This window comes from Pyxicephalus adspersus, chromosome 12 (genome assembly GCF_032062135.1).
Source record: "Pyxicephalus adspersus chromosome 12, UCB_Pads_2.0, whole genome shotgun sequence".
Lineage (NCBI taxonomy): Eukaryota > Metazoa > Chordata > Amphibia > Anura > Pyxicephalidae > Pyxicephalus > Pyxicephalus adspersus.
Window position 1 is genome coordinate 5,917,200 of NC_092869.1, and position 10,511 is coordinate 5,927,710.

A 10,511-nucleotide genomic window follows, 5' to 3' on the forward strand; every position below is an offset into this window, starting at 1 on the left:
GATATGGTGCAAACAACACTGGGGGTTTCCGCTCCCATGAGTTAGGGGCCACAGAGGTGCCATCATTGCGACTTCACATGTATTGGCCAATGTATGAAACAAAATCTATTTCTAACCTAAATGCTGAAACAGTTAAGAGTTGTATATCTGACCCAGACACTAGTGGAACATTTATTTTACTATTATTATACATTATCTGTTGGCTTTCTTATTTATCATGCTTTCTCATGATGCTACAACCCATTAATGAATGTTTGCCTTACATAAGCCTGACATAAGCGAGGTGACCTCATGACAGGGTAGAAGGGGAGCCAAGCGGTTACAGGGTGAAAATGTAAGATAGAGGGCGCTCTTTACCTCATTGGTGTATCAGGTCAGGGAGCAGGGGTCCTTTGATCTGATCAGATAAGGGGAGTGGGGTATTCAATTTTCCTCTCCCACCTTCCCACCTTGATTGGTATATATAATTTCTATTTTGTGATGTTTTTAAATGTCATGGCCATTTACTTGCACCTTCAGGTTCTTCCAGTTGTGTCAAAGGGGTGAGTGGGTTTCCCACTTCCATGTGCACCAGTAGATCCGGTAATTGTCCCTGACTTCATGTACTATGACTGGAGATCTGTAATATGATAGAACTGGTGCAGTAAATACAATGCTCTTGTTGGTTTGTTTCAGGCACCTCCAAGGACTGTTAACCTGACTTTGTCTGCTATGGTCATTATAGCTCCTCTCTTGTGTGGTTTATTATGCAATGAAAAAAACTGGCATTGCCTAGTATGATCTGACACCCTCTGATATATCCTTTTTATGATGTGGCCTTCTTGTTTCTTTTCATTGAGCAAATTTGATAAAAGCCACCATCTGTCCTGTGGATTCCCCCGATCCCCTTCTCATTATCGAATATTGTTCACACGTGTTTTGAGGTTTACAACCAAACCTTAGCTGATCGAAAGATTGAGTGAAATGGATGAGTAATAGCATATCTGCGTGTGTACTTGACCATAGACATTTGTGTAATATTTGTTTTTTATCAGATTAGACAAAAGTGCGGTAAAATAATATGCTTGGAATAGGCAAGTGGTCAGTGCTTTTACATTGCAGGGACCACAAATGCTGACAGTAAAGCCTTGCATGGCATGTTCATAGCACTCTAAAAAAGACACAACATATATTTTCTTTTCCAAAACATAATTTATATTTGTTCACTAACAAAACAAAATTAAAAATAAAGAAAGTAGAGGTTGCATTTTAGAAAAAAAGATATTGGCTTTAAGATCTCATTATTTTCCAAATAAACATATACACATATGTCATGCAGGAATCTATCTCCTTTATCCTAATTGTAGCTTTATCTTTTCCATGGTGTTTTCCTTAATGTACAGCACTGTGTAAAAATACTGTTTATTAATATTATTATTACTGTTATTTTTATTAATAATATTAATAATAATAAAAGTATATAATAAAGATGTTTTGGGTCTTTTTTACATGTGTGTGGTGTCATTATTAATGAAATAACCTTTTCTGTATTACGGTACTATATACCCCTCTACTCATTTCCTAGAGTAAGGGCCAAATAACTTTATTTAATGTATTATTGAAGGGGATTTTCAGATTATAACTAAGCGGTTGGAAAATGTAGTTAGGTAAACCTATCTTTTAGTAAGCAACAATTTTCTTAAATATTTCAATATTGGTGTAACGAATAGGGATGAGCAAAAGTGACCTATTTACACAAAATGTTCATGCAGTGTTGACAAATACTAATTAAAGTAATGTGGGAAGCTTAAAATAGGCTTAGGTGGTAGGTAATGTGAAATTGGTTAAAAAATCTAAAGTTTTATCAAATTGATGTACGGCTCCACTTACTCACACATTATTAACCAAAGTCCCCATCAGAGTAATTTGTGGCACCAGCAACTTATTTTAGAAAAACTGTTTTTTTAATAATCAAAAGAGTTATAAACAATTTAAATCTTTGTTAATTTTCAAATATAGGGATGCATGTCTTATGTGTTAGCACCCTAATTACATATCAAAGATTACAAAAACCTATACACATACTGTATATAATCAAAAAAACTAGATCTTAAATTTCTATATACAGTGTACAAAGTGGTTGTGACAGCCAATATATTAAGGTGACGCGTTTCATGGAACCATATATTCAGGCTATATAATATCTCAGATCAAACTATATATAGAAAACAAAATAAAATATAATGAATAATACAAATATTCTCAATAAACACAAGCACACTCAAAAAGAGAAAATAGTGGAAATTCAAACTAGTACTACTCATGAATTATTAGTACTACAAAGTAATTAAGGTACTGACACGTAAAACATGCATCAATTTATCATCAATTTATTAGTAAATTCACAACGACTTTTATTGTTTATAAATAAAAGTAATGTTTTACTAAAAGAAGATTCTGAATGTTGGTGTAAATACAAAAACTATACAAATGCTAATTTATTTACAAGAATCTTCATGTTTTAATCCTTAGGATATGTTTTCGTAAGTCCCTTTGACCACCCCCTCCCAGTTATTTTGGTGACAATATGAGGCAGAGGACTTATTAACAATATATATTCCAATCCACGGCTTGTATCAGGGCTAAGGGCTAGTAAGGGGAATACTGAAGCAGGATGCTGTAATGTTTTTAGGAACCTATTCATTCCAGCTCCTTGCGCTAGCTATGATCGACCTGCTCTGCATGGAAGCACAGTGTTGTATTAGGCCTCATACAACAGAAAATATGTACTCACTGAAAGCCCAACAGAACCTTCATTATAAATAAACTAAATACATTCCAGGCCCTTCCAGGAGAATTACACAACACAACATTTACGTCACACACCTTTATTTCTCCACGGGTAGTAGTCCTGAACACAAAACTTTGCTGCGTCTCAGTTCTGATGATCTCTGGCCATGTTTTGCAGCAATTTCCTTGTCTACATGCACTCCAGAGATGGCCTCATGATATTTCTCGGGGCCGGTTTCCTGATAGTGACAACAGTGAACCATGTCTGTGTATCGAGTGTTGTCACTTGTAGTCTGTATTGAAATTTAATTCTATTTGTAACTGATTATAAATTGAATTTTAAGTTGCATTAGGCCACTATGAAACATAGTTTGTATTCTTTTTTATTATTTGAGGTTTCTCAGGACTGAGCTTTCATCTTCTACTAACTAGTTTACCACAAAGCTTTTGTGAATGTCAATGTTCTTTTGTTATTAATTAGTATTTACCTTTGCTAGCATTTGACTATGCAACAATCACAACTTGCGGGTCTTCAACTTTTATACATTCATTATACAACCTGCAACTTTCTATAAGCACAGGACCATAGGATGAATACCCTTATTCACCCTAACCCCTCATCAATTGGTACTCAACAATTTTGTTAGTTTAAATGAATCCTACTGGTGTATCAACACTACTTTAAGAACTACTGTCCTGAATATATCACCCTGAACCGATCAATATACCATCTACCACAAATTGTATAAAGTCACATGCCCCTGAGGAAGCCTAATCTGGGCGAAACGTGTCGGGGACTTGTATATGGAAAATACGGTCTTATTATAATGTTACCTTTTCTCATTTTTCTTTGCTATCTACTGTTCATGCTAGCAACAATTTGTCTAGTAAAATACCCCATTTCTGGGACTCAGAACAGAAATAGGTGTAACTAACAGAACATGTTATGTTAACTTGCAATAATATTCTTACTTCTGTGTTTCCTGTATAACATAACCAGGCAAGACAATGTACTACATGTTCTAGGTTTGTGAACTATGTATTTTTATGACCTTGTTATATATGAAGTAAATATATAATATTACATTCATAGCTTGACTTAAAACTCTTGAGCCTCAAAACCTCTTTCTTTGCTTTCTCCTTGCACTCCATGGTTTTTTGTTATTAGTTAGTATGAAGACTGAGAAACATTTTTGTCAGACATGCGGTAGAAGTTCGCACGCACATTTTGCTTTTTGGTCAAATACAGGAAGAAAGGTTCTTATCTTGTTTTTATAAAAGGTGTAACATTACTTGAATCCACATTCACCATGAGCCCCGAATTCTCTGCACTGCTGCTCTGTAAGTACATTCAAATTTCATTCTTTTAGGAAGTGCAATATCTTATAGTGGTGATGGTTAAATGATTATGGCAAAGACCAAATGACAATTTGTCAGAACCTATAACCAGCCATTAATTTGCTTTTATCATTGTCAATTCATACCTCAGCCTTCTGACCCCAGAGGAATCCTCACAATAATTTTCAGGTCTCTGGGAATCCCTGCTAAACCTATCTTGGTGGTCAGTGAGATGAATGTCAGATTATTACCCTACAGACAGGTACAAATTAAGTGTTTCCTTCTACTGACATTTATGGGACCAAGGTGAGGTTATCGGGGGGACTTATTTTGATATGTGAAAAAGAAAATAGTTATGGTTTTGATTTATACCAAAAATAATGAAAAACTGAATAACATATGATTGTGTTTACTAGAGATATGTTTAATATAAATGTCAAGCCATGATCATAGAAGGTAAAATACAGAATTCAAAAAAACTGGCAGCAATTATTTATTTATTTAATTTAATTAATTATAACACAATGACATTTTCAATTGACATTCTTTCTTATCTGTTTTTTAGTAATAGTTTGGGAAACAGCAGGTAAGATAATCTTTGTTTTCCCAAAATAATTATTTTTTATTTTTAGCTCTCCCTTTTTTTTTGCTAGATTTTCCCCATCCAACATCCCAGCACTGTCCCAGACCTTCTAGAGCAGGGGTCAGCAAACTTTTTGGACTACTAGGCCATTTCTGGAGGTCAAGAAGGCACACTAGGCCAGAAGAAACAGGTGTCTAAGGAAAGGTTTTTTCCAACCGTGACTGAAAGCGAGCAGCTTCAGTCTTCCGTTCATCGGCGGTGTAGTCTCTGTACGTGTGCGCGTGCTTGGCATCAAAACGCTCCTTAAGATTCGACCGCTTGAAAGTGCTGTTGGTGTTGTTGCACACTAAACACAGAGCTTTGTTACTGTGTTGGTTGAAGAATATTTCGTCAGGCCATTCGGGGTTGAAGACATGACGTTCGAGGTCAACCTTCCGGAGTCTGGTAGCTGCCTGTTGCTTCTGCTCTTTAGGCATAGTTATTGTGGTTACTGTGCTGGAACTCCATGATATTGCGGGAACTCGTGATAACTCAACAATTCAATTAGGCCAGATCAAAAAATAAATAACTAGGGGGCCATAAGGCCAGTCTGGAATACTGGCTAGGCCGTATCCAGCCTAAAGGCCTGAGTTTGCCTACCTCTGCTCTAGATAGTCCTTCATAATGTCCCTTTCTGGAAAGAAAACTGATTTTCTGAAAAAAATTGCAAACAACCACAAATCTTTTACTGACTGAGATAGTCAGCAGTGTTCTCTGTGGGGAAATTTTAGTGAGTGAGTGATAGAAAGACCTATGGTTTGAGAAGATACAGTGTCCATATAGTGTACCATATAGTGAACACTGGTGAAAGAAAATAATGCCCTAGTTACAATAAATTTATGGAACTCTGACTTGAAGATAACCACTTGGAAGAGGACAACAAAGTGGAAACTGCAAAGCAGCAAAAGACAGAGGACAAACTGGCTCCAGCAACTCACACCAATGTAATATGGGGAAGTTGTGTGATCTAGAGCTGCCTTAGAATTGTGAAGGTGACATCTCAGTATTACTCAATATTCTCTAAACAGAACGAATATTAATATATAAATCAAGTGCCATGCTTCTGCTTCACTCAAGTAAAAGGTTCTTAAAGATCCAATGTTGGGTCAGCAGCTGGTTGTCTTCTTGATAAGGGCTTCACAGCAGCGTACACCACATTCTAACAAATGACAACACCAAAAAAATGACTACAGTAACAAGACAAAGATTATAAAGCAGGTAAAGGGCAAATTAAAAAACAAAAATTTTGAGCAGTTACTATGAATGTGGATGGTCTATAATAATGTTCTCTTTTGCCATTTTTTTATGAGTTTCCTAATAAGACCTGAGCTATGTAACAGCTTTCTGTCCTAACTTTAAGTTCCCATTAGAGTTCTTATCTTCTCACAGAAATGTGTAAAATTCCACTATTAAGAATTTAGTTCTTGTGTTTATTATCAGACAGAAGTTAGATTTATTTACATAGGTGCTTGCCCATATAGTGCAAAGCAACAAGACCCAGTAGAGTATCAACTGAAAAGTAAGTACAAGGTTGATCATAAAGTAAACTCTTTACTTTGCCCTTCATTGGCATAGCACAAATTTAGTATACCTTTTTGGGATTTTTCATGTGGGGGTTTGTGTGAGCAGGATCCTAAGGCAGGCCTGTTAAGTTCAGAAAACATACAGATTAAAACTTTTTCTTTTTAGCCCTCACTGGCCCTATTTAGTATAGCTGACTTTTAAAACCTTGAATTCAGAGTGATTCCTGGTTGCACGCGTTTATATTCTGTCTGAGTATTTTTTGCTGTCCATCCACCACCCAACATTCGTGTATATAAGAACACTACTACAGTTTTAGGATGAAGTCAGAGCTGCAGGGTATTGTTCTAGTTACACTTGTTTGTTCCCTTTGTTTTATTTACTGATCACTATAGACACTCTGATTCAGGATTAAATTAAAGACACAGCTTCTTCCCTCCCTGCCAATGAAGTTTTTCATGTTTCATAAAAAGCTGGGACATGTTTTGTTAAGGCTCATGCAGACTGCCAATAAAGTTTATCATGTTTCATAAAAAGCTGGGATAACATGTTTTGTTAAGGCTCATGCAGACTGCCAATAAAGTTTTTCATGTTGTATAAAAAGCTGGGATAACATGTTTTGTTAGGGCTCATGCAGACTTTTATTTCCACCTCTGCTTTCAAGAGTAGACTTGCAAACCCACAAACGTTTGGTCTTTACTAATACAATACTCACATTTTCACAGTATTCATCTGTCCTTACTAAATCATCTGCAAGATCTAAATAGAAAGTTTTAAAAGGTTATGTGATATATAAAGAACAAAATATATGCTAAAGCTATACACTGATATACTAAACTCAATCCAGTGGTGAGAACTGGTGGCCTGAATGGTAAACTAGCAATTGTGTTTTCTTTTAAAGGTTTTATTGGGCTGTTCTAGATTTCAGCTTTTAGATCACTTTGAATGAACAGATTGGTAGGACAGACAACGGACAGGAATCTACTTACTATAAAAGCAAATATATGTGGGTGCATCAGCAATAAAGGGGATACCAGAACCCTCAAGTAGATGTAGATCAGGTAATGGAGTGCATGCAATGTAATGGAGAGTCAGAAGACTCCCTACAATTTAAGAAACATGATACTACAAAATTGGTTAAACGTACTAATAACACTATAGTCGGGATTTTAGCAAAAGATCCAGTGCTTACAGCTTCTTCCATTCAATGATAAGTAAAAGCTGTGACCTACTATTGTCAGTTTTAACTAACTTAAGGCAATAGGAAAAGATTAACATATACCGAGTACTTACTTTGAGATCTAGCCTGAATAGTGAGAAGAGAATATGTGACCTCAGGTTGTACGTTGTGATCACCGGATGCAGCAGAGGCTTCTGAAAGACGGAGAGAGATGGGTGATGGTCACTTACCTGTCCCAAACATTGAAACCACTTCTCTCATCCTATTCTAGCTAGCTGTCCTTTTATTACATTCAGTTTGAAGTACCAAAAGCAACATATGAAATGATCGATCAAAGGGGCAGGGAATGACCATTATACTTTTTTTGTAACTGCCTGGATTTATGTTTTAAGGCAAGAAAAAAACATTGTCAGTCAGTGCATGAAAATCACTTACCCTTAGATATACTTTTCATGGTAAGTACATTCCGTTACAATGAGTGTAGCATTTATAGTTGCATTATGTGGCCTGAGGTTTGTGCATACTAGGCCACCACCTCTATGGACACACAATTACAAAACAATGTCCATTATTATGGAGTCGGTTTCTCTTTGTGGCTTTAACAATCTCCACATTTCTAGATTTTTACAAGATTTTAAAGACTGTCTGTAGAAAAAATGCCCTATTTACCTAAAAGAGCATATGTGAGGTTGGTACTGATGTTGGATGAGAAGACCTAGAATACAGTCAGTGTTTCAGTTTATCTATTAAATGTTCAGAAGAGCTAAGGTTAGGGTTCTCTGTAGGCCACTTGAGTTCCCTCTAACGAAAATCATCCCACCATTTCTTTCTGGAGCTGGCACAATCATACTGGAACAGAAAATGGCTTTCCCCAAGTTGCATCCAAAGGTGAAAAGAACACAACTGTATAAGATATCAATATTACCCCTCATTGGTATCACCCATCACATTACCCCTTAGTAGAAATCCTGAACTTCACATATTTTTAGGCCCATAGTATATTTGTTACTTCTCACAAAGATCACAGTATTACACCTGATAATGATAAGCTGTCTCTTCATTTAATAGTCAATATAATGAGCATGTGACAGTTGTGTGCATTTTTCACAATTCATTGATGATTACTTGCTATTGATGAGCAACTCAGCAAGTTCGGAATCCAGAGTCATCCAGGCAGCCTTAGAAGAAGTTCATCAGTGACTGCTTCTGTGATTGTCTCTGCACAGGTTACATTTATTAAATAATTGCACAGAAGGAGAAACTGGGAAGATGAATTACCTATTTCTGGTTCTTGAAAAAAAGAAGATAAATGATATTTGCAGCAAATTAAGAGGGTCACCGAAATAGTAACAATGAGGAGTAACATTATAAAAGTCAGCGGGAGAAGTATGAGAAGATCCACATTACCAGTGTCTGTAAGAAGAAAACACTTATCAGTGTCATTATTTGTGAAATCATGCTAACCAGAAATGCATTTAGTATTAGATATCTGTAATACATCTGCAATGCAACTGGGGAATCATAACAAATAATTTGCTGGCTTAATTTCCCTAAAGGTCTACAGAAGTTACATTCCTTAGAGTGGTACCTTCACAAGTGGCATACTGTATGTGATGCATGGGCAGTGGAAAGTATTTCCCCTCTGTGTAGTTATATGATATATGAACACAGTATCCCTGCATACTTAAAATCCTTAGCATCAAAAAGTCATACTTGTAGCAGCAGTTTCCCTCATACCCTGATAAGAACGACCCCGGGCCTGTGGGCCAGAGAACCCTCCAGTGGGTTCTTATAATTGGTACTAAAATGTAAGCATATTGCATCATTCCAGCTGACATCAAAGTCAAGTTGCCTACAGCTTGGCGCACTACAATTGAGTATCCCACCACCAGTCACCGGCAGCTTGGTGGCTCAGGGGTTAGCTCTCTGGCCTTTGCAGCGCTAGGTCTTAGGTTCGAATCCCTGTATGGAGTTTGCAGGTTCTCCCTGTGTCTGCGTGGGTTTCCTCCGGGTACTCTGGTTTCCTCCCAAAAACATGCAGTTAGGCTAATTGTCTTCCCCCTAAATTGACCTTAGACTACATTAATGACATATGACTATAGTAGGGATGTTAGATTGTGAGCTCCTTTGATGGACAGTTAGTGACATGACTATGGACTTTGTACAGCACTGTGTAATATGATGGTGTTATATAAATACTGTGTAATAATATTAATATCAGTCACGTCATGCCTACATCCGGAATAACTGGACCGACATGGTACAGATATCAGCTCACCTCCTTCTCTCACCAGCAAACATTATAAAATTATTTCTGCACCTTGGAAGCTGATGGAGGACATCAAACTGCTGAACGTGCTGTGTGGGCCTGAGTTGTGCCATGTTGGAAATAAAGTCACTCTATGACTTACCTACCTAAGCTTGCCTGTTTCTACTTTACTGACTTTTTACTGCCATTCTATCTATTCATCTATACATAAATTGCAATGCAGCTTTTATAACCACCTTTATTTTACTAGTTACGGAACACTAGGCATATGGACAGCCTTGGATTTATCTATTTAATTCCTGATAGTGGGAGTAGGAAAGGAAATAACCCACCGGATGCTGTCATGGAGCTTTGAAACCTGCGTGCTCATGTAAAGTGTCACAAACAGCTTGTGTCTGACCAAGTATAAACTCAGAGTCATTTTCTAATAAATCAGTTTATACCTGTTTTTTTTTATAAAGGCTTAATTAAAATGTTAATTTCTGTGCAAGAGAAAGCAGTCTGTTTATAGAACATTCAAACGGATATTTATTAAAAATTTTGTAGTGAAAAATCTATAAGTTCCATGTGTTTTCAATGGCGATGATTGATTTTGTTAATTTATGGTTTATAAATGAAAACCTTGGGTTAAGGAGATTTAAAAACTGCAGAAAGTATATTTTGAACATACCTAGTAAACGAGCTGTTTAAAATTACAATAATAAGTTGTTGTTCTGTCTGAAAAAATAGTTTATAGCTCCTTCTCCTATACCTAACATACGGTTCACTCTCCCTGATTACTAACACCTCTTTATCAGATTTTAGGGCAAGGA

General features: G+C 36.5%; 1 long non-coding RNA gene across 1 annotated transcript; it reads right to left on the minus strand.

Annotated features, from left to right (window-relative positions):
• Positions 1–5,727: 5,727 nt before the first annotated feature.
• On the minus strand, positions 5,728–8,603 carry LOC140341996 (uncharacterized). Its single transcript, XR_011922972.1, has 4 exons — positions 8,556–8,603; positions 7,544–7,624; positions 6,966–7,009; positions 5,728–5,888 (listed from the first exon to the last, which is right to left on the minus strand). It is a non-coding gene; the product is annotated as an uncharacterized lncRNA (long non-coding RNA).
• Positions 8,604–10,511: the final 1,908 nt, after the last annotated feature.